The sequence below is a fragment of the Phyllobates terribilis genome, unplaced genomic scaffold (genome assembly GCF_046119375.1).
Source record: "Phyllobates terribilis strain yellow unplaced genomic scaffold, ASM4611937v1 Scaffold_3__8_contigs__length_932513732, whole genome shotgun sequence".
In the NCBI taxonomy this organism is placed as follows: Eukaryota; Metazoa; Chordata; class Amphibia; order Anura; family Dendrobatidae; genus Phyllobates; species Phyllobates terribilis.
Genome location: NW_027362763.1, coordinates 358286333 through 358310266, shown reverse-complemented (window position 1 = coordinate 358310266; position 23934 = coordinate 358286333).

Below are 23934 nucleotides of genomic sequence, written 5' to 3'. Positions count from 1 at the left end.
GTTTTGCATGTTTCTTTCACAATCTTGGGTTGGTGAGATTTTCTTGGGAATCAGGATCCAGCATCTATGATCAAGTTATAAAGCCAGATATGGAGTCAGAGCATTTTTAACCCTGCGCTGGAAGACAGGAAGGAGCAGGGATGACAAAGTGTTACTGCACATTTAGCACATGTTCACTCTTTCCTTGAATTCAGATAATGAGGATGATTCAGGGCCAGACTGGGACTAAAAAGCAGCCCTGGCACACAAAATTCACTAGCCCACACACAATAAGTGTCCTCAACCCAAATCGTAGAACACTGACAGGTCGCGTCAAATTTTGCTTTACTTCTAATACCACTTGCTTAAACGTGTTGGATATCCACTTTACAGGGGTTATCCACTACTCAGACAACCCCTTCTCAATCCGAATGTTTTCCCCTTTTAAAATAATAAAATTTATACTTACCTCGGTTCCAGCGCCATTCCAGCGGTGTCGGCACTCAGATCACGTACCAGTGTTAAGTCACATGATTCCTGTAGCCAATCAGCTTTGGCTTCACTCTACCCGCCTTTGGACATATCACATGCACCTGGAGGAAGAGAGAGACCAGCAGCATATCTATGTGTCACAGGCTGAATACAGACAGTTATTCTCCAACCGGCAGCAGGTCTCCTGACCTGAATCTTACAACCTGGGGTGGACTGAAATCTAAAAATAACTTTTATTGAAACCTATTAAAAAGGTACTATCTGATCCACCGTGCTTCTTATGCAGTTTATCCACTCTGACACTATTTCATTAGTCAGTGTTGGATAGTTACTAATAATTTTAAAACCGTAAACCATGTATATTATTTTGTATAGATAATTCCCAATTGGGACAAAGAATCTCTTATTTTTCCCTACTTCAGTATCTAAGGGTGCTTCCTGATAGTGCATGTCAATCAATATGAGTTACTCCCAATGTGTTTCAAACTGTAAACACTTACACACACACATATAGGTACATTGACTATTGCACTTTGCCCTTATCTGTATGATCCATACAAGCAACAAGCCACTAGGATAATATAGACTTCTCTAAGAGATATTTCTGTTTTACCCCCCTTGGATTCTTACAGAAGGATGCTCTAATGTCAGATTCCCATTTGACATAGGAGCACTCAATGTTCTTTCTATGAGTGCATTTTTTCAGATATGGCATTAACAATTATTTTATTTTACTCGCTTATATAGCGCCATTAATTCCATAGTGCTTCACAGAAAATATTGGCACTGTCCCCATTGGAGCTCACAATCTAAATTCCCTATCAGTATGTCTCTCGAGTGTGGGAGGAAACCCACGCAAATATGGGGAGAACATACAAACTCCTTGCAGATGTTGTCCTTGGTTGGATTTTAACCCAGGACCCCAGTGCTGCAAGGCTGCAGTGCTAACCACTGAGCCACCATGCTGCCCACTGACACGATTGATATATTAAACTGCTCTCATTGTAGCTCCTAAAAGAATCAGATACATTTTGCTTCTACCTGTGACTCAGTTGCATCCACTACTGTATGATCTCATTCAATAAGGTATGTTCTCTGCTACACTACATGCAGCTATCTGGCACCCATGTTTCACTTATATTTGTGCTTGGACATACTGAGTACTTGACTCCTGAACCCCTTATCAGTGAGTTGTGTCATCTGAGATGCATCCCCCTTGCACCCAGAAAATGTTCTACTGCACTACAGCCAGCCTCATGTGAAATTGAGCTGTAGAGTGCCTCTACATCCAGGCCTGCAAGGAACACTCCATCCTCAACTTGGATGTCTTCCAATCTTCTTAGGATATCCATCGTGTTTTGGACATAGGAAGGAAGGGCCAACACAAACGATCTCAATATCGTGTCGTGTCGAGGTCGGAATTTAAAAGATCGGTTGGTTCACAGCCATCTGCCACCGAAACAGACAGATCCAACATGGCTTAAGTCACATATAGATGTGGATCAGGTAAGGCGTGTGAGTTTGTGGATAAAAAAAGGACCTTTCACAAGTGATACCGTGGGAAAAACCTTTTACAACAGAGAATTCATTAATTGCCGCACGGAGGGTTTAGTATATTTGGCAAAAATCGACTGCCCTACAAGTTATGTCGGCAAAACGAGCTGACAATTCAGGAGAAGAATCCTGGAACACATAGGGAATATCCGGAGAAAGGAGGAAACTCCCATTTCAAGACACCTATGGGAAAAACATGGAGGAAATTCTAAGGCGATTAGATTTCAGGGGATAGAGATGGTAAGAGCATCGCCGAGAGGAGGAGACCTTGATAATAGGATACTAAGGAAGGAAGTGCAGTGGATCTTTAGGTTAAAAACGGCAGTTATCCCACTAGGCCTGTACGAAAATATTTCATACACCCTCTTTATATAAATAAACTAATCCTTAAGTGGTTGGTTCTATATAGCTTTTCAAATACTTTTCACTAATGGATCATGGTCATTGGAATAATAGAATAGTACACAAGTGAGATAATTTACAAATATCACATGCAACATAACACGTGATGTATTATATCCTGTATTATATCCTGTTGCGCATAGTGCTCTGAGAAGTGGGAACATTTAGGTGGATTTTGTCTGCATATATCAACCCACCTATAGTATCTAGTGTAAATTAAAGGGAACCTGTCATGTCCTAGCTACTATGTAAACTGCCCCCATTGCGTTGTTAGTGATGCAATGTGCATCACTAACACGCTTTTTTCATTAAAATTGGTGCAAATATAATAAGCATATAACATTTTATATACTTAGAATCACACTTGCTTGTTCAGTCATAGTGGTGTGATCCTGACATTCAGTCATAGGGGTGTGATCCTCACATTCAGTCATGGGCTGGCGCCGCTCACGTATTTGAATTTTGCTCCTGGCGAGCGCTGAAGTTATAGGACGCTTGCGCAGTATGATATGGCCGGCAGTAAAGCTTTGCAGCGCTGGGAGCGGCACATGTGCTGTGACGCGCAGCTCCCCTCTCGTGCACAGTGAGACTGTGTAGTTACCAGCTTCACTGTGCATGTGCTATGACGAGTTGCTCCCCACGCGTGGACAGTGAAGTTCCCAGCTTCACTGTGTGCGGCCGGAGCAGCTCGTTACAGCGCATGCGCAGTGAAGCTGGTAACTACACAGTCTCAATGTGAACGAGAGGGGAGCTGCGCGTCACAGCACATGTGCCGCTCCCAGCGCTGCAAAGCTTTACTGTCTGGCCGTGATACTGTGAAATCGTCCCATAACTTCAGCGGTCGCCGGGAGCAAAATTCAAATAAGTGGGCGGTGCCAGCCCTGAATGATGTGGCGCCCGCCCATGACTGAATGTGAGGATCATACCCCTATGACTGAACAAGCAGGTGTGATTATAAGAATATAAAATGTTATATACTTATTATATATGCACCAATTTTAATGAAAAAAGCGTGTTAGTGATGCACGTTGCATCACTAACAGCGCAATGGGGGCAGTTTACATAGTAGCTAGGACATGGCAGGTTCCCTTTAAAGCTGACCACTTTATTTCCATGTCTTCTACTATGCCCATTAGTATTCATAGGATAGACTCCATACATATGCTCAGCTATAGATCGGTGGAAAAGCAGGATGTAAAATTTAAAAGAGCTCTATCATACTAACAGGATTATGAGCAATTAATCTCCTCTGATGCTGCTGAATAGCGTTGTGTATCTTGGCAACCGCTGCAACTCGACTGACGTGATGGCAGTCGTGGCTGACGTGGCCACGCACGAATATCCCAGAGAGAGGGGATCAGCAATTGGCTGGTGCGAGTGCATGTCAGACAGAGGGGAGCAAGGTTTTGTCTATTAATGCTTGGCATCTGTGCCGTCACAATGAAGAACAAACGGTACGTTGAAATCAGGATATCCCAAGATGGGTGGTTTTACCAGGTAGTCTACTAGTTCTTCCAATACCTCCTGGTCATCTGCTGTTCAGAGAATGGGCAGTTGGGCCGAAATGGCGTAGTTTCTTTTAAGTCCGGTCCTACCCGCGTTCTTCTTTTTCTCCGTGGGTGTTGTTGACTCTGTCGTCCCCCCCAAGAGGAGGTATAGTGGGGCGGCAATCCTGGAGAAGTTCCAAACGGAAGTACGATAGTAGGAGAGGAGTCCTAATATCTGCCTCAACTTCCCAACAGTAGAGGGCCACTTGTCTTTTAAGGCCAGTACCGGAGCGATTTCTGCTGGGTCCATGGTTTATCCTTCTCCAGGCACAATTTTCCCTAGAAATCGGACTTGCCTTTTGAACAGTTCACACTTCTTTGGGGTCAACTTAACTCCATGTTGTTGATACCTCACGTGTTCAACATGCTCCCAGAAGGTTTTGCTGTGTACCACATTGTCATCCAAGTACGGCTGGCAGATATCGTCCCTCAAACCTTCTAAACATGTCTCCATGCTCCTCTGGAATTCTGCTGGAGCTGAACTGAGCCCAAACGGTAAGCGGATCTGTGGCACCCCAGGGGTCTGGTTTTCCACAGTAATGTAATGTTATGTCTGAGAGCAGGTGGGAGGTCCTTTGGTCAGGGATCCTGTGCATGCCACACCTCCTGCCCAGTCTTGGGAGGGGAAGGACTTCCCCTGTATAAACCCTGGGCTGAGGCAGGGTTAGTCAGTCAAGGAGAGTAGAGACAGAGAAGCAGCATAGGAAGAAACAGCAGAAGCTCAGTGGGAGCAATATTACTACGAGTCAGGGGCTGGCAGCTGCAGAGCTCGCCCTGACTGAGAAGCTTTCTTACCGGACCCGGCGTCCGAGGCTGTGGGGACTAACTCTTACCCAGCAGCAGAAGCCGACCAGCAGGGGATTTCAGGTCCTCAGGCCCAGAAACCCGAAGGCACGGTCACACGCGTGGGACCAGCACCGCCATCGTGGAGCGGAAGCCATTAGAAGGCCCCGAGTCACCGGCCATACGGGTGAGCACCACACGGTACACTCAGGGACGTGGGCTACTTATATCCGCTTCTAGCAAGGTAGCCAGAAGAGTACAGTCAGTTTGGGAGGCCTATCGTTGTTACCAGTAAAGACCCTGAATTACACCGCACCGTCTCTGAGTGGTTCCTGCTACCCCCATCATCCACATCTGCTGCCCTGAGGCCATACCCCTCCCGTTGGGGGTTATACCATCTACGCTGCACCATCCATCCACCGGCCTCAGCGGACTGTCCTGCAGCGGCAGCTCCATAGCTGCATTCAACGGGTGGCGTAGTCGTCCAACATCTACCGCTAAAACAGCGCCACTTAGTCTGACTCCCTGGGCACGGACCGGATCACCGCCACGAGACTACAACCCTCAACAGATCCGGCTCCGGGTAAGCTCCCGCGTGCGCAACGCAGCGCGACACAGGCCCAGGGGCGCGTCAACTTTGGCGTAGTCGGCAGGATTTCGTGCCCGCAACCACCGGGTACTGCGTGCCTGAAAAAGAGACTTTTCAAACTTACCTGTGGTGAAGATTCCCGCCATCCGGCGCCATCTTCAGCCTTCTTCCCGCCATCGGTGAAGTTTCCCGCCATCCAGCGCCATCTTCTGCCTTCTTCCCGCCATCCGTGGAGTTTTCCCGCCATTGGACGCCATCTTGAGGACGCCGCGCGGGAAGAAGAGGGGCGTGGACTCCGAAAGCGCGCGAGAACTGAAGCCCCGCCTCACGTCCGGACGTTGCGTAAGGTCCTGGAAGGAGCCCAGCAGACGCCGACGTCACAGGAGCGCGACGGAAGGTCCTCAACCCTGACGATCCACTGCGGAGCCGCGGCCTACGGAACAGGATCATCGCAAGGTAGGCCACGGTCCACTAGGGGGGAGGAAGATGTCGGATACGGAGGAGAGCTTCACTGCCTCAACCCCCGCCAGCGCTACCGCTGCTGCAGTTATGCCCTTCACCATGCCCTATATCCCGGGAGCAGCTTGGCTACCCCAGTACTCAGGGGAGTCACATACCCTGCATGACTTTAGAGAAAAGCTGGATAGCCTCTTCCAGGTGTACCCCCTCACAGAAGAGCAAAAAGTGAGCATCCTGGTGGCCCAACTAACCGGGGCAGCCAAAAGGGAAGTAAAATCCTGGCCACCTGGGAGGAAGACTGTCGCAGGGATACTAACCCGGCTGAAGGACACCTTTGATACCCGCACCTCAGCCGAGATTAAGCTTAGATTCTACGGGTGCAAGCAGCGAGCGAATGAGAGTATAAGGGACTATGCACTAAACCTACAAGAGGCCCTGAGGGCCATTAAGCAGACCGACCCTGATGGAGTGGGAAACGAGGACAGGCTGTTGACCGAACAGTTTATAGAGGGACTGTATTGTAATACCTACCGAACCCAGTTGCGGGCAATGGCCTTACAGGATCCCCATCTGGGCTTTGCACAGTTCAAGGACAGAGCCATCCGGGTGCTCCGAGAACCGGCACCGGGTGGCGTTGTGACCCACAAGCGCCCTGCTATCACTTACCACCAGGAGGCGGCGCCCTTGTCGGCAGGGCCTGTGGGAGCTGATGCGCAGGCTTTGGACAATGACCCGGCTCCAGACCTACACCATCAGGTCCAAGAGCTAGTTAAGAGCGTTGCTGCGCTAACCCGAACTGTGCAGTCTTTACAGGCTTCCACCCCAGGGAAGATCCAGCTGGCATCCGGACCGGAGGACATACCGTGGCGTCGACCAAGGAGGACCCCACCGGCCAGAGGAAGACCCAGTGACCGATACAGCGAGGACGGACGACCCATCTGCCGCCGCTGCAATCAACCTGGACATATGGCAAGGTACTGTTCTTTAAACGGGCACAACCTGGGGTAGAGGGCCAACCCCCAGGAAAAAGATCACCAGGCCCATCGAACTGGCGCGACAGATATGTGGGAGGACGTCCAGTCTTGCCTGTGGTACTGGATGGCATTCCCATGAGTGCCCTACTGGACACCGGGTCACAGGTCACCACCATCCCGTACGTGCTCTTTAAGCAGTACTGGAATGACTCGGATATTACCCGCTACCCTGACGACGACTTGAGTATCATCGCCAGCAATGGCCAGCCCGTGCCACAGATCGGATTTAAAGAGGTGACCATCAAAATCGGTAGAGTCGAACTGGCAGCACAGGGACTGATCATTGTAGATATTGACAAGCATGAGAGTCACCCAAAAATAACTCTAGGAACTAATGTAATTGAAAATTGTCTTGCAGAGGTGATTTTCCTTTTACAGCAGGTTGCCAAGAACGCCAGCTCCGGTGAGCAGCGGGTGCTCCAGAAAGAGATCCGGGCACTGATGCGACGGCAACAGGTGGAACTCTCCGGCGGTGAGATTGGTAGCGTAAGAATGTGTGACCCTTTTCCTATTGCCATGCCCCCAAAAAGTGAAATGATGATTTGGTGCCGGGCAGCTATTGGTCTGAGAGGTAGAGATTACCAGGCAATGGTAGAACCAGTTTACTCGGACAGTAGGCCCACCATTTTGACAGCACGGGGGGTGGTTGATGTACGCCATGGGAGGGTGCCCGTTCGCATAATAAATATCGGGGAGAGGGAAGTGTACCTGCCCCGGTATGCCACGCTAGCCAAATTATATACCATTAACCAAAATTCTATACAATCTGTGGAACCCTTGCCTCCATCTCACCCGGAGGAAGGTAACGGCTCTAAGAAAAACAAGGAGGACTGGTGTCAGCAACTACATTTGGGTACTGACTCCACTCCCTCACATCAGAAACAGGGAGTCTATCGGGTGGTTCAAGAGTACGAGAGAGTGTTTAGTAAACACCCGTTAGACTTCGGGCGAGTCAAGGGGGTAGAACACCACATCCCCACGGGAGACCATCCTCCCATAAAAGAGAGGTATCGACCCGTACCCCCTGCACACTACCAACACGCCAAGGGGATGCTTAGAGACATGAAGGAGGCTGGGGTGATCAGGGATAGCTGTAGCCCCTGGGCAGCTCCACTAGTTTTAGTCAGAAAAAAAGACAACACCATGAGGATGTGTGTAGATTACCGGAAAATCAACCGTATCACACACAAGGATGCGTACCCCTTACCAAGGATAGAGGAGTCATTGGCTGCTTTAAGATCTGCTAACTTCTTCTCTACCTTGGATCTCACTAGCGGGTACTGGCAGGTTCCTGTAGCAGAGGCGGACCGGGAGAAGACCGCATTCACCACCCCGATGGGACTTAGCGAGTTCACCTGCATGCCGTTCGGACTCTGCAACGCACCAGGAACCTTCCAACGACTAATGGAGTGTTGTCTGGGCCACAGAAACTTCGAGACGGTCCTGTTGTACCTGGACGATGTCATCGTATATTCCAAGACGTATGAGGACCACCTGAAACACCTGGCGGAAGTGTTCGAAGCTCTGGCAAGTTACGGCCTAAAGGTGAAACCCTCCAAGTGTCACCTCCTGAAACCAAAGGTGCAGTACCTGGGACACGTGGTGAGCGCTGACGGAGTGGCTCCCGACCCTGATAAGATCACCGCAATTAAGGAATGGCCAAGCCCCTCCAGCGTAAAAGAAGTGCGGCAGTTCCTCGGGTTGGTAGGCTACTACCGAAGGTTTATTCCCGGTTTCACCAAAAAGGCAGCACCTATGCAGGACCTCCTGATAGGCCAGTCCCGGAAGGCTAAGAACCAGAAGCCGCCCTTCAAATGGGAGGAGCTGGAAGAAGAGTCCTTCCGCCAGTTGAAGATGGCCCTCACGGGGGACGAAATCCTGGCGTACCCGGATTATAGCCAGCCCTTTATCCTCTACACCGACGCCAGTAACATCGGGCTAGGAGCCGTACTGTCCCAGATCCAGCAGGGGAAGGAACGAGTAATCGCCTACGCCAGCCGAAAACTGCGACCCACCGAAAGGAACCCCGAGAATTACAGCTCATTTAAGTTAGAGTTCCTGGCCGTAGTATGGGCAGTCACCGAGCGCTTTAAGCATTACCTCGCTTCTTCCCGGTTCACCGTGTACACGGATAACAACCCGTTGACACACCTGGACACGGCAAGACTCGGTGCCCTGGAGCAGAGGTGGATGGCCCGTCTGTCCAACTACGAGTTCACAATCAAATACCGGGCAGGACGCTCCAATACCAACGCGGACGCCCTGTCCAGGATGCCCAACCTGCCGGACGGAGGAGAAGATCCGGAGGGACTGGAAGAAGTTGAACTCCCTGCGTTCCACCGTCATGGGACTATCCAGTATTCCCACCGGGTAAGGAGTAAGCAGGCTGCTACGTTGAACCCCTTACCCCACTACAACTGGGCGGAAACGCAAGACAGCGACCCTGCCGTCCGACTGGTGAAGGAGATGCTGACTCGGCCGGAGGCTCGCCTTGAACCAGACGCTCCGGAGGAAGCCAAACAACTATGGGCAGAGAAGAGTCGACTGTTCCTTTACAAAGGGAAGTTGTGCCGCAGAATGGTTAACTCCCGGACGCATGAATTACTCTGGCAAGTAGTGGTGCCACGAAGAGACGCAGCCATGGTGATGGAGGCATACCACGACGGAGCTGGACACTTCGGGTGGAAGAAGCTGGAGTTCCTGCTGCGCGAGCGGTTCCACTGGGTAGGCATGAGGGGAACCATCGAGAAGTGGTGCAGAGACTGTGGCCCGTGCAACCTGAGAAGGAAGGACCGTGACAGCCAGAAGACTCCCCTGCAGTCCATCGTCACCCGGCAACCGTTGGAACTGGTAGCCTTGGATCATGTAAAACTGACCCCAAGCAGAAGTGGCTACGTCTACGCGTTAACCATCGTGGATCATTACTCCCGGTTTCTGGTTGTCGTCCCCGTCAAGGACTTAACGGCTCAAACAGCAGCTAGAGCCTTCCAGCAGCACTTTTGCCGTCCACACGGGTACCCGGACCAAGTGCTGACGGACCAGGGACCTGCCTTTGAAGCGGAGGTCTTCCAGGAATTCTGCAATCTGTATGGCTGCCGGAAGATAAGGACGACACCCTACCATCCGCAAACTAATGGACTTTGTGAGAAAATGAACCAGGTGGTAATGGATCTTCTAAAAACGTTGCCCCTGGAAGAACGCAGTCTGTGGCCTGAGAAGTTGCCCGATCTGGTGGACCTATACAACCACATCCCGGTAGGTTCCACCAACTGTACCCCGGCTTACCTAATGAGGGCAAGACCTGGTAAGTTACCTGTTGACCTGGAAATGGGAGTCCTGACACCCGAGGACACTTCACCGGAAGCAGACTGGGACACAGAGAGGCAGCAGCAGTACCGGAGAGTACAGGAGAGCGTGGAGCGAAGTCTCTGTCAGGCTAGGGAAAGACAAGAGAAAACTTACAACCAGTATGCTCCCGCTGTTCCCCTGGTACCCGGAGAGCAGGTCTTGAAGAGGAAGAGACGGCTCCACAAGTTGGACGACCAGTGGGAAAAGGACCCGTACACCGTACTGCCCTCAAGCCACGAGAACCCGAAGGTTTGTACCATCAGTAAAGACGGAGGGGAAACCACAGCTATTGTATCCCGGGACCACCTGAAGAAGTGTCCCGAACAACTGAGGAACCCTGAAGAGGAACAAGAAGACCATCGACCCGTAGAGGAAAGGGAAGATATGGTTAGTACTGTGCTCGGGGACTTCCCTCGGTCTTGGACTCAAGTCAATGGTGCAGTTGTGGTACCCGTACTCACCTTCCTCCAACCAGCATCCCAAGCACCTACGGAGCAACAGGTAGAGCTGGAAGAACAGCCGGTCCAGGAGGCAGAAGACTCCACACAAGCAGAACAGGAGGATCAACCCTCTGCTTATAGTGAGCCTGCCGTACCCCTAGTGAGACAAAGAGCCGGTAGACAGCTGCCCAGTTTACCCTTGACAGCTCCTACACCCTGTAGTTCAGGGCCAGACAGTCAGCTCCGTAGGTCCACTAGGGCCACTAGAGGCCAGTTACCCGCACGCTGGAGGATTTGAAGTGTATAAATTGTTTTATTTATGTTTATCTGTGTATTGTTGCTTGTGTATAATTTTGTGTTTCCAGTTATTTTTAGGAATCCTTGGTGGATTTACCGGGAATCCTTGTACATAGTTGGAGCGTAACCCAGGATGGACTAGAGACTGTTAAGGACTCGGGGTAGGACAGACCCCTACCTGGTTACGTCTCCCTGTTTTGGTGAAATGGACACCTTGCTTTCTTCAAAGACTACACCCGGTTACGGACATGCCGTGACCACCTTTATGTGTTTCTTCTTATTGTACTATTATTGTTGTTATATCTTGTTATGTTTTTTTTCTAAAATATGTTTAGTCCCGGAGTACTAAATTTCACTAGGGGGGAATGTGGCACCCCAGGGGTCTGGTTTTCCACAGTAATGTAATGTTATGTCTGAGAGCAGGTGGGAGGTCCTTTGGTCAGGGATCCTGTGCATGCCACACTTCCTGCCCAGTCTTGGGAGGGGAAGGACTTCCCCTGTATAAACCCTGGGCTGAGGCAGGGTTAGTCAGTCAAGGAGAGTAGAGACAGAGAAGCAGCATAGGAAGAAACAGCAGAAGCTCAGTGGGAGCAATATTACTACGAGTCAGGGGCTGGCAGCTGCAGAGCTCGCCCTGACTGAGAAGCTTTCTTACCGGACCCGGCGTCCGAGGCTGTGGGGACTAACTCTTACCCAGCAGCAGAAGCCGACCAGCAGGGGATTTCAGGTCCTCAGGCCCAGAAACCCGAAGGCACGGTCACACGCGTGGGACCAGCACCGCCATCGTGGAGCGGAAGCCATTAGAAGGCCCCGAGTCACCGGCCATACAGGTGAGCACCACACGGTACACTCAGGGACGTGGGCTACTTATATCCGCTTCTAGCAAGGTAGCCAGAAGAGTACAGTCAGTTTGGGAGGCCTATCGTTGTTACCAGTAAAGACCCTGAATTACACCGCACCGTCTCTGAGTGGTTCCTGCTACCCCCATCATCCACATCTGCTGCCCTGAGGCCATACCCCTCCCGTTGGGGGTTATACCATCTACGCTGCACCATCCATCCACCGGCCTCAGCGGACTGTCCTGCAGCGGCAGCTCCATAGCTGCATTCAACGGGTGGCGTAGTCGTCCAACATCTACCGCTAAAACAGCGCCACTTAGTCTGACTCCCTGGGCACGGACCGGATCACCGCCACGAGACTACAACCCTCAACAGATCCGGCTCCGGGTAAGCTCCCGCGTGCGCAACGCAGCGCGACACAGGCCCAGGGGCGCGTCAGATCCACTCGTATAACCCCCACGGTGTGATGGATGCTGTCAAAGGTTTACTGGACTCTTCAACAAATCCTTGATGGTATGCTTTACCCTGATCGAGGACAGAGAACCAGGTACTTCCTGATAGGCGATCGAGCACATCTTGAATATTTGGTATCAGGTGCCGATCAGGTACTGACTTTCAGTTTAGTTCCCGGTAATCACAACAGAGTCTCAATGTACCGTCCTTCTTCCTAACACAAACAATAGGAGAGGAATAATGAGACTTTGACTTTTCTACCCAACCTCTGTTGATTAGGTCTTGTAAATACTCTTGCACTTCACTTTGTAATGGTTTCGGCACAGACATGTAACTTCTGGTTACTGGGGTCGTGTCTTTCAAATTGATTTTCAACTGCAACGACGGTATACAGCCTATATCAGAGTCATCTTCGGAGAATGCATGACACTCTTCTCTCAGCATGCTACCACCTCCTGTTCCTTGGTGTGGAGACTGAATTCACAGTAGACCCCTGGGTGGGTCTCACATTCGCTGGATATACCGTTTTAACGGTTGCAATGTGACCGAACACAGTCTCTGGATCCAGTCTAATTTTGTGTTTCGTAGTATTCATCACCGGTGCTGTCACTCGAGCAAACCCACCAGTAGGAATTATAAGCACAGTCTCACCTTGAACTAGGCCTTCCGGAAGTTCTGAGGAGTCTTTTGGTACGAACAGTCTTTTCTGGACTTTTCTTCCCGGTTCTACCCGGACTCCACAACTCACCCCCACCATTTGGTTTGCAGGGATGATGGTTGGGGGTCACCCAACCTTGACTTCTTTTAGGTCCATTGTATTCTGTGCTTTCTTTACTCTATGAATCACATTTTCCGCCACGGCGTTGGGTATGGCAAGTGATGTGGCAATCGCATCCACGACCAGCGTCACTGACTTGTGTTTCATGATGACCTCACTGATTACATTATAACCCAGGATAGGATCCTCTACCATGTTCTGATCACTGGTCACGAGAAAAGGTACCAAAAGTTCAATGGTGTTGCTGTTCTTCATGGCCCTGAGTTGGAAAGTCACTTCCACCCAGCCTATGAAGGGGATTTCGGTCTGGTTGACAGCTTTGCTGTGGAGTTCCACTGGTTTTAAGAGTTCTTTTAACGACCGAAGGCAGTTATGTCGCAGGTAGCGCCTTCTCCATTCTTCATTTAAAAGGCTCGCTTCGGCTCCTGTGTCCCACAGTACTTTTATCAGGAGTCCATATAGCTGGCACTGTACAAAGCACCTTTCACTGATTAGGCTGATGAGGCTATCTTTACTGACCGAGGAATCCTCCTCCCAGGAGTACATCGTTTGACCTCCGCACTGGGCATTAAGTAACTGATGCTCCTGTCTCTCTTGCAGCTGTTGTAGACGGGAACACACTTGGGGATAGTACTGACGCAGCAGTTTTACCTCATGCACCATTCTGGGTTTTGATGAGATTTGGATTTGCTTCTGGGGCCTCCTACGTGTCGCGGTTTCCAGTCTCCCCGCACTGGCAACCTCCTGTCTTTTAACCCAAAAGACCGTGACCATTGGCATTCCTTGGCATAATGTCCTTCCTCACCACATCTTAGACAATGGACACACACTGTACTCTGATTTGATGAACGGCACGCTTCACAAGCCGGGTATCTTTTGTTTTGGAACCCACTCCTGGGATTGAGGTATACAGGTTCTGGCCTGGAACGAATCAACTTTTTCACCTCAATCAACTCGGCTCACAGTTCTCCTATTACTTACTCCCAGTCAGCGCTGGTGGTCCTCTCTTTTGTTGGTGATTTAAGGTTCCCTCTCGGAGGAGGCACTGGAGGGTCTCCATGATGATCTTCTCACTGGCCACCGGGGGTCTCCAACTTCAGCTGACTCATTTTGGTGATTTTAGGAGCAGAGCCTTTCCTTAATTTCTGTTCGCTCTCTGACTCCAAACTAGCTACCTCATTCATTTTTTTCAATTAGGACTTCGTCCAGAATGGCAGGATCTTCTGGGTACTGTTTTCAGCTGCAACTTGATGTCTTTGCTGATTAACCCCGTTCCCAATGATCTCAAGAACTTCTTCTGGACTAGTCCAGCATCAAACTTCTCCACTTCTACATCTCTGGATGCAAACAACAGTCTATCCTTCAGTTCAATTGCTCTGAACAAGAAACTTTGGGGTGATTCATTATTTTTCTGTGAGAGGTTAATGAGTCAGTGGAACAATTCTGAAGTACTCTCTTCTTTATAGTGAGTGCCCTTTTAAAATCATCTTCAGCTGTTGCAAGGTCAATTGACTCTTCATTTCTAGCATACTACGGAGGTTTAATCCTGGGCTGATCGCTTTTATCACCCCCTCAGTGATCTCATCTGGCTGGTAGGCTTTCTGTAAACCTGCATTGATCTGGTGCAACAAGTTCATATAAGACAGTTTCTCTTTCTGTTCACACTTTCCAATTTGTCCCAGGATCTTGAATTCTTTCCTTATGGTGATTTGTGGTGTTAGAGAGGACTGCTTTCCTCATTTATCTAACCCGAGCAGGTTAAAGGTTCTGTCTGAGTCTGTCACCCGTTCAGAGGTTTGGTTCGATTCCTGCAGGGCTATTGTTAGGGCTTTGAGTTGTTCCTTCAATTCCTGTAGTTCAGTCTGCGGACGGAGATTCCCGCTTTTGGTAATTGGTGCCGCCCCTCTATCCTCCAACTTCAACCCGGTTAGAAACTGTGTTAGCTCCTGGAGGAACGTCCCCATGACGTCTTCAGGTTCTTTCTCCCCCAGCTCATTCATTTTTCATTAATGGCAGCTAACAGTTGCCTGCGGTTGTGTGCTTTAGAAATCTGTTCTTCTGTCATCTTTATATGTTCTGCTACTGTTCTCAATTCTTCACAGGTTAACTGAAGAAACAGCTCACTAATTCTGTCCATTTGTATTTCCACATACATTGCTGCTAGTGAGTTTTCTTTAGGGCTGGTACCCTTTAACTGGTGTAGCAAAGTTGAGTTGAGGTGCTGTGCTGCTGTGTTCTTCCAGACACTTTTCATCTTCTCCCTCTACACGCTAATTCTCGCTCAAGACGGACCACCAATGTTACACGAACGCCGCTAAGTTCAGATAGGGCGAGACGGGTTTCATGAATTAGTTGGAATCCTAGGGGAACCATTACTCAGGGCGACCATAGGCTGCAGCTTCTCTCAGGCACACGATAGATTCAGTTGCTGACCAGACACATCTGACAAGAGTCTTTTTCAACAGTTTAACAGTGGAATTTAACCTGAAGCACGGCCAGTGCAATTCAGGGATGTTACAGCAACAATCTTCATTACAGTACAGTCTCATAAAGCAGGCACAGTAGTGTCAGTCTCTTCGGTAGCATAATTCAGCCCAGATTAGATCTCTTGGCAGCACACTTCTATGCATTAACAGCAGGCTTTTCCTTCACAAGGACTCACTAATACACAGCATTCTTTATCCTGCATGGAGATGGAGGGGGAAAGGGTTTGATGAGGGAGATGATCCCTATGACACGATTCCTTTCAGTCCTTTACTTTCTGCCTGATAATACTCTGCACTGTTAGTTCAGGGAGTTTATCTGACCTGTGTTTAGTTTCTCTCCTGATCTGAATCCTGTTCAGTTGCCTTCTGTCAGATCCAGAAAACACACCAAATTCTCTTCGGCTTCAGCCAGACTACAATAACAAGTTCCCCACAATCCCCCTGGGGCTCTGCTAAAACACTCCCTGTCTCCTGTGACTGTGTTAACATCTCTAGTTGCTGGATGCTTCTGAAGCACAACACTTTCTGTCTCTTGTGACTATGTTAACTCTTATAGTTGCTGGATGCTTTTGAAGCAACAGCACTACTTCTGCATGTCACATTATGGATGGGGAGGTAGGGATTCTGCTTCTGCCCTGAATGCGCTGGTCTGGGACTGGGAGAGAGGGTAGAAGGTGAAATAGATGGAAATGAAAAAAGAGAGAAGGGAGGACAGTTGAACAAAAAGCAATAAGTGAAAGTGAAAGTAAAAGTAAACAAGAAATACATACAAGAAGTTAAATTAAAACATGGGATAAGAACACTTACAAGCTTTGATTCTGTGAGTCTTCCGGTTCAGGCGCCGACCATATGAATTCTGATCAACCGCATATTTTCTCCCCCTATCCATTTCATCCTGTCACCTGATTTTGATTTCTGCATCCTCAGGGTCTTTGAAGCTGACACCAAGCTACAGGCAACATTTAAATAATAATACTTGCTTATATGGACCTCTACCTCCTTCGTAGTAGGCAAAAACAGCCTATTTCTTCCTGTTTAATTGAAGGCTTTGTCCCCCCTAAGATGGCTCCCACTCTTGATCAGGATGAACAGTTCTCCCAAACAGAGGACGATGGAGAGATGGGCCATCCCCTCAAACTACCCCGCATATCTACTTTAAGGAGATGGGAAGCACAGATGCACCCTTTTGACTTGGCAGCTGAGGTCACGGCTAAACTACTACCTGAAATTAAAACCATAATCCAATCCACGCTTAACAATGCTCTAAAAGACCTACAAGAAAGGCAGGATGAGCAAGCCGAGCAGCTGACTGAATTAGAAACACGAATATCGACCATTGAGGATGATTTAAAGGACGACCACGTCAAAGTGACAGTTAAAGCCCAGGAAAACCTGATTTCGAGAGACTGTATCGATGACCTGGAGAACCGCTCTCGCAAAAGCAATCTACGTTTAGTGGGGTTACCGGTGTCGTATCTACAAACTGCACTGAAATCACTATGTGAAAATGATGTTCCAAGAGCTCTGAAATTACCATAAGGAAAAAGAGTGGAGAGTCCACAGGATTGGTCCTTCGCCATCTACCTCCATGAACCGGGATGCATTCAGGCCACGACAGGTCATTATGAAATTTCTGGATTTTAACGATAAATCAGACATCATCCGGACATATAAACAGTTGAACCACCCGCTGATTATTCAAGGCCATATAATTTTGCTTTTTGAGGACTATTCCATCGAAGTCACCAGAAAACGTAAGGCCTTCAGCTCCATTTTCACCAGGCTTCATAAAGAAAACATACGCTTTCAACTCAGTTACCCGGCTACTCTACGACTGAACGATACAGATGGCTACTTTCGGATATTTATTTCACCTGGCAAGGCGGTGGTTTTTGTCAACAATCTTTTATGCCCAAGGGCAATCCAAATTGGGCCCCCCAAGATGACAGCAAATCTCACGCCTCGTGAACCCCAGAGAGATCTGCAATATGGGCAGGCAAAAAAGTATAGAGACCTAACAAAAATACGACAAAAAATGTTAAATAGTAAACGATTTTCTCTTCATACAGGTGTGCTGTTGTAGAATGCCGTTTGAAAACTGGAACTTCTGCCTCTCTTCCTCTCTGGATTCTTATATCCTTACGGATGTAACTATACTCCTCAGGGAGAGGAGAGAGGTAGGGGCAGGGGAAAGAATGGATAAGGAAAAGAAAAGGAAAATAACTTAAAAAAGGGGGTTAATTTGATGTTTTATACACATGGTTGGGCAGAAGTGAAGCCCAGGAGAAGGTTTTCCTTGCGAGTTAGAATGAAATGTCCCCACTCTTGCTAGGCCCAATATTTTCTAATGTTTTATTTGTTTTTTGCTGTTTAGGTTTATTACACAAGGTTGAATTTTGTTTTCTATTTTTCAGTCTAACTACATGTCATTATTGCCCTGTGATTGTCTTACCAGCTGTGTTCAACTGAATATGTTTATTGTGACAAGGTTTGAGATCTCCCCAAAACACATGAAAATCCTCAGGCATTTAAAACGCCTAAAACCTGACATAGACCCCTTAAAAAGACACACCTTCCGGGGCCAGATTTCCCCAGGAAGAGGAAATAATGGGTGAGCAGCGTCTATGGTTCCCCTTCAGTGGACAGAAAGGGAGGGGTCCTAATCCTGATCAATAAACATTTCACACACCAAATCATCAGCCAGCAAACGGATAGTGATGGTAGACTGGCCCATCTGATAGTGTCTACGCCTGGTGTTTTTTTTTCTATTTATAATATCTATGTCCCCAACGTAGGGAACAAATCATTTTTTAAACAATTGGAGACTAGACTTCTACTTGATTCTAACTCTAATAAAATAGTAGGGGGCAACTTTAATTTGGTGGTTTCAGTCCATGTAAACCCTCCAAACAACAACTACTCATGACAAAGCGCTTTCGCCTCTTAGGTCCACCTGTCAACTAACGGACTCCTGGAGATTCCTCAACCCTAGTATTAGAGAGTATAACCATTTCTCACACGCCAATGACTCTTGGTCCCGGATTGATTATATACTAATCTCACCCTCGATGTTTGCCAAATTAATTACTGTACACATTGATAACATCGTTATTTCAGATCATGCTCCAGTGACTATGGAATTATTCAAGGCTTTCCCTCGGGGCTCGGATTTCTTATGGAGATTCCCTGATTACTTTTGCAAAGATGACTCATTCATCTTCTCTTTCAAATTATGGTGGCAAGAATTTATGTCGGACAACTCCGTCCACCAAGATGACCCTATGTTATTATGGGAGGCGGCGAAGGCGGTGCTTCAGGGGAAGATTTTGGCATATACATTTTCACATAAAAGAAAAGTTATTAAAAAATATGGTGAACTCTCTACCGAATTAAAACAAGCTTACACCAAATTCTTACTCGACCTACTTCATAAATAAAGACCGTTGGTAGCAAAAGCAAGTGGAGTATAGCCAGTATGCAGATTTGAGGGAAAAATTCTTTCTTTCTAAATCAGAAGACTACTTTTATAGATTTGGAAACAAATCAGGACGGATGTTGGCAAATTTGGCTAGATGAGTGAGAAAACCTCAGGGAATTTTCCAATTAAGAAATTCCAGTGGGGAAATTCAAACTAATCCTAAAACAATAAATGAGATCTTAGGCTTTTTTCATAAAGACCTATACAAAAACCCAAAACAAACCCCCCTCCCTCCCCAGCTACACTTTTAGATAGGGTCAAGCTGCCCTCCTTCTCAGAGGAACAAAAATCTATATTGAATAAACCTATATCTTTGGAAGAGGTCATCAATACAATTAAAAAATTTAAACCAAATAAATCCCCCGGTCTAGATGGCTACACAAACAAATTCTTTAAGTCTTTAGTGGTGGAAGTCTCCCCATTGTTGGAATCGATTTTTAATAAAATATCTCATAGTGATCCCATTTTTCCTTCCGCAAACATGGCTTACATTAAACTGCTACCAAAACCTGACAAAGACCCTTTATCCCCCAACTCTTACAGGCCAATTTCTCTCATTAATTCCGATATTAAAATCATATCCAAAATAATGGCCGACAGACTGGCCTCCATTTTACCTCACCTCATAACTCCTGCTCAAGCAGGTTTCATTAAAGGCAGCTAGGCTACTTTGAATATCAGAAAAGTACTCCTGGTACTGCATAAAATCCACTCTTCATCTAACTTAAAAGACTCCCCAGTGATTATTTCACTAGATGCGGAAAAGGCCTTTGACAACATTAATTGGGAGTGGTTATACAAGGTCTTAACAAAAATGTCATTAACAGGACCCTTCTTTAATTACAAGAGCTTCTTCTCCAAGAGCTCAGGTATACACTCCGGGTTTTTTGTCCACTCCCTTCCCCCTCGAGAAGGGAATGAGACAGGGTTGTTCACTGTCTCCTCTCCTCTTCAACTTAGCTTTGGAACCCTTCGTCCATGTATTATTGGATCCAAACACCTTCTCAGGCATCCAGTTTACAAGGAGATCAATTCAGGCAGCCTTTTTTTTCAGACGACGTTATATTATTCATGTCTGATCCCATACACCATTTGCCTATTGTGCTTGACTTACTCAAGAATTTTGGTGCTTACTCCAGCTTTAAAATAATTGTAAAAAAATGTGAAATACTTCCTTTAACCGAGAGAGGAATAAAACTATACCCAAGTGGGTCTTTAGAAGATATAACCTTAGCAACCTCATACGAGGGGCGATCCAAAAGTAATGATAATCAATACTAAACATAATGAATATAGTAAAAAAAAAATTATTTTTCTACATAGTCTCCTAACAAGTCTATACATTTAGTCCATCTCTTTTCTAAACTTAGAATTCCCTTAGAAAAAAATTCTTGATCTTGACCCTCAAAAAAATCCCCAACAGCGGTTATCACGTCGCTATTGTCATCAAATTTGTTGCCCCGGAGGTTTTCCTTGAGCCGAGGAAAGAGAAAGAAGTCACTGGGGGCTAGATCTGGCGAATAGAGGGGGTGTTCCACCAGTTCAAAGCCCGCTTCTTGAATGGTAGCCATGGCAACTGCAGCTTTGCATCCGGCGCGTTATCTTGGTGAAACAGCACTCCAGCCCGCAGTTTGCCGCGCCTTTTCTCCTTGATAGCCTCCCGCAATCTTCTTATTTGTTCTGCGTAGTAGGAGCCCGTTATAGTGGCTCCCTTCTCCAAATAGTCCACCATAATAATTCCTTCAGCGTCCCAAAAAACGGACGCCATAACCTTCCCTGCTGAGCTTGACACTTTGAATTTCTTCGGCGTCAGTTCGTTGGCTCGTTTCCATGTCATTGATTGTTGTTTCGTTTCGGGATCAAAGTGGTGGATCCAGGTCTCGTCCATGGTCAAAAAACGTGACAAAAAATTCTCCTTGTCTGCTTGGTACTTTTCGAGATTTGCTATTGAAATGTCAACTCGTTTCTTCTTTTGCTCATCGGTTAACATTTTTGCCACCCAACGCGCCGAGACCTTTCTCATATGCAATTCTTTTGCAAGGATTCTTTGAATACTGCCATATGAGATCCCTGTGACCTCAGCTACATGCCTGATAGTCACTCTTCGATCGGCCAATACAACTTCTTCAACTTTTTTCACGTTTTCTTCATTGAGGGACGTGGATGGGCGTCCTTCACGATGTTCATCTTCCATCGATGTTCTTCCCAGCTTAAATTCCTTGGCCCAGCGTGCAACTGTGGAATATGGAGGAGAAGAGTCCCCCAATTTTTCCACCAAGTCGCTGTGTATGTCTTTGGTAGTCATTTTTTTCAAGCAGAGGTATTTGATGACAGCTCTGAGCTCGTTTTTTTCCATTTTGATGTTCACTCCTCTGCAGTTCCTATTCAAATGAATGTAGCTCCCGGGAATCGTGGCCTATTTAAGTGATTTTTTTTTCCTGGACTAGTGGGTACCTAAGAGAGAAGAAAACATTTTATTTTAATTTCTGTGTGCAATAGAAATAACCGATTATCATTACTTTTGGATCGCCCCTCGTATATTACATATCTGGGAATCAAAATAGGTCGCTCACCTTAGTCTCTATACACCTTAAATTATCCCCCTCTTATTAAAAATGTACTAGTCAATTAAAGGCATGGCGGGATTTGCCCTTATCTTTTATGGGTAGGGCGCACTTGGTGAAAATGATTAGTACGGCTAAGCTTATGTATCAACTACAAACTTTACCACTGCTCTTGAAACACTCCGACGTAACTATACTCTATAGGGCCCTCAGTTATTTTATCTGGAAGGGAAAATGTCCTAGGATTGATCTGAATAAACTCATGGCTACCAAAGAAGATGGAGGCATTCATTTTAAAAGCATCAGAAATTATTACATTGCCTGTCTTTCTCGCTATATAAAAGATTGGCTTCAAAAGAGACATACCTATTCTGATCACACGCTGGAATCTGACTATGCATTCCTTTATAACTCAACAGCTCTCCTTCATTCGCGGGTTACTTCGCTACCCTCAGCAGTAAAAGGGTTGGTGATTTTTAGGGATACTATTTCCGCATGGAAAGCAGTTAGAAAAAAATATGGCCTTTCATTCAGAATCTCAAAGCATCTTCCGTTATGGCGTAATCCCCCTAGGGCAGTGAGAATAAACTCTTTCTAAAATGACAACAAGCTGGTGTTGATAACATATCTCATCTACATCCAACTGAACGGAGATGGCTAACATGTACAGAATGCCTGGGAAAATATAACCTACCTCCCCAACACTATTTTCAATATGAACAGATCAAACTCTCCATCATGGCCATCTTAAGGGATGTTACCTTTGAGACTTCCCAGAACGAGTTGGATATCATCCTGTTATCCCCAATGGGTACTCCCTCAATATCTGCTCTGTACTCTGTAATGAGGTCTAATCTAATGGGGGTGCACCCGGACACTTTTTTTAAATATTGGAAGCAACAGTTGGAGGACGTGGAGATTCGCGATAAGATTAGGATAGGCAGGAATTTATTTAGGAAACACATTATAAACGAAGCGTGGAGAGAAATTCTATACATGGCTATATACGCCTTTAATATACAGTACAGACCAAAAGTTTGGACACACCTTCTCATTTAAAGATTTTTCTGTATTTTCATGACTATGAAAATTGTACATTCACACTGAAGGCATCAAAACTATGAATTAACCCATGTGGAATTATATACTTAACAAAAAAGTGTGAAACAACTGAAAATATGTCTTATATTCTAGGTTCTTCAAAGTAGCCACCTTTTGCTGTGATGACTGCTTTGCACACTCTCGGCATTTTCTTGATGAGCTTCAAGAGGTAGTCACCGGAAATGGTCTTCCAACAATCTTGAAGGAGTTCCCAGAGATGCTTAGCACTTGTTGGCCCTTTTGTCTTCACTCTGCGGTCCAGCTCACCCCAAACCATCTCAATTGGGTTCAGGTCTGGTGACTGTGGAGGCCAGGTCATCTGGCGTAGCACCCCATCACTCTCCTTCTTGGTCAAATAGCCTTTACACAGCCTAGAGGTGTGTTTGGGGTCATTGTCCTGTTGAAAAATAAATGATGGTCCAGCTAAACGCAAACCGGATGGAATAACATGCTGCTGCAAGATGCTGTGGTAGCCATGCTGGTTCAGTATGTCTTCAATTTTGAATTAGTCCCCAACAGTGTCACCAGCAAAGCATCCCCACACCATCACACCTCCTCCTCCATGCTTCACGGTGGGAACCAGGTATGTAGAGTCCATCCGTTCACCTTTTCTGCGTCACACAAAGACACGGTGGTTGGAACCAAAGATCTCAAATTTGGACTCATCAGACCAAAGCACAGATTTCCACTGGTCTAATGTCCATTCTTTGTGTTCTTTAACCCAAACAAGTCTCTTCTGCTTGTTGTCTGTCCTTAGCAGTGGTTTCCTAGCAGCTATTTTACCATGAAGGCCTGCTGCACAAAGTCTCCTCTTAACAGTTGTTGAAGAGATGTGTCTGCTGCTAGAACTCTGTGTGGCATTGACCTGGTCTCTAATCTGAGCTGCTGCGATTTCTGAGACTGGTGACTTGGATAAACTTATCCTCAGAAGCAGAGGTGACTCTTGGTCTTCCTTTCCTGGGGCGGTCCTCATGCGAGCCAGTTTCTTTGTAGCGCTTGATGGTTTTTGCAACTGCACTTGGGGACACTTTCAAAGTTTTCCCAATTTTTCGGACTAACTGACCTTCATTTCTTAAAGTAATGATGGCCACTCGTTTTTCTTTACTTAGCTGCCTTTTTCTTGCCATAATACAAATTCTAACAGTCTATTCAGTAGGACTATCAGCTGTGCATCCACCAGACTTCTGCACAACACAACTGATGGTCCCAACTCCATTTATAAGGCAAGAAATCCCACTTATTAAACCTGACAGGGCACATCTGTGAAGTGAAAACCATTTCCGGTGACTACCTCTTGAAGCTCATCAAGAG